The 1533-nt window shown below is 44.2% G+C and overlaps 1 non-coding gene across 1 annotated transcript; it reads left to right on the plus strand.

Annotated features, from left to right (window-relative positions):
* The first annotated feature begins 1176 nt into the window (after positions 1-1176).
* trnaf-gaa (transfer RNA phenylalanine (anticodon GAA)) lies at positions 1177-1249 on the plus strand. Its single transcript has one exon. It is a non-coding gene; the product is annotated as a tRNA-Phe (tRNA).
* The last annotated feature ends 284 nt before the right edge of the window (positions 1250-1533 follow it).

A 1533-nucleotide genomic window follows, 5' to 3' on the forward strand; every position in this document is an offset into this window, starting at 1 on the left:
AATACTGTGGCATGTTATGAATCATACAATTATTTAGGTCGTTTTGGAAATATCCAACTGTGTAATGATTAGTTGCCATGTGGGTTTGAGCCATTGAACTCTGAGAGTTGGCAGTGACTATAGTACATATTAATCAAAAGAGGAGAAATTAGCCCATGCCATAAAATCAGCCCAAGAACAATTTGGCAATGATTTTTTTCCCCAAAAACCAGCAGAAATTTGCACTCTAAATTGGTGACTTCATATAAAATAGAGATACTGCAGACAGATTTGTCTGTGGATCCCTTAAAGGGCTGCATTTTACAACCTGACAAAAATGAAACCTACAAATTCTGTTTCGTATCCAGCAGCCCAAAGAAACCCCTACCACAAACCATAAACAATGGAGCGATTATTGAACCCGAGTTTGTCATCCATTACTCGCCTGGTTCCATTCTTATCTATCTAATCATAGCCAGAAAATCACCTGCAATGCTTCTCTTCCCACTCCCACAGTTACCTCTGGTGTCCCCCAAGGATCTATCCTTGGCCCCTCCTATTTCTCATCTATATGCTGCCCTATATGCGACATCATCTGAAAACACGGTGTCAGTTTCCACATGTACACTGACGACGCACAGCTCTACCTCACCACCACTTCTCTCGACCCCTCCACATCTATAAATTGTCAGACTGCTTGTCGAGCATCCAGTACTGCATGAGCAGAAATGTTCTCCAATTAAATATTGGGAACACCGAAGCTATTGTTTGCGGTCCCTACCACAAACTCCATTCCCTTGTCACCAACTCCATCCTTCTCCCTAGCATCTGGCTGAGGCTGAACCAGACTGTTCACATAGTTGGTGCCATATTTGACCCTGAAATGAGCTTCAGACCACATATCCTCGCCATCTCTAAGACCACCTATTCCACATCCGTAACATTACCCGTCTCCGCCCCTGCCTCAGCTCATCTGCTGATGAAACCCTCATCTCTGCCTTTGTTACCTCTAGACATGACTATTCCAAAACACTCCTGGTTGGCTTTCCACATTTTACCCTATGTAAACTTGAGGTCATCCAAAACCCCGCTGCCCGTGTCCTAACTCGCACCAAGTCCCGCTCACCCATCACCCTTGTGCTCGCCCACCTACATTGGCTCCCGTTTAAGCAAGTAGGGCCGAAATAGCTCAGTAGGGCCGAAATAGCTCAGTTGGGAGAGCGTTAGACTGAAGATTTAAAGATCCCTGGTTCAATCCCGAGTTTCGGCAATATCTGTAGTGGATAAAATGATGGAATCAATTATTAAGGATGTCATAGCAGTGCATTTGGAAAGAGGTGACATGATAGGTCCAAGTCAGCATGGATTTGTGAAAGGTAAATCATGCTTGACAAATCTTCTGGAATTTTTTGAGGATGTTTCCAGTAGAGTGGACAAGGGAGAACCAGTTGATGTGGTATATTTGGACTTTCAGAAGGCTTTCGACAAGGTCCCACACAAGAGATTAATGTGCAAAGTTAAAGCACATGGGATTGGGGGTAGTGTGCTGACATG

This window comes from Pristiophorus japonicus, chromosome 4 (assembly GCF_044704955.1).
Source record: "Pristiophorus japonicus isolate sPriJap1 chromosome 4, sPriJap1.hap1, whole genome shotgun sequence".
Taxonomy (NCBI): Eukaryota; Metazoa; Chordata; class Chondrichthyes; family Pristiophoridae; genus Pristiophorus; species Pristiophorus japonicus.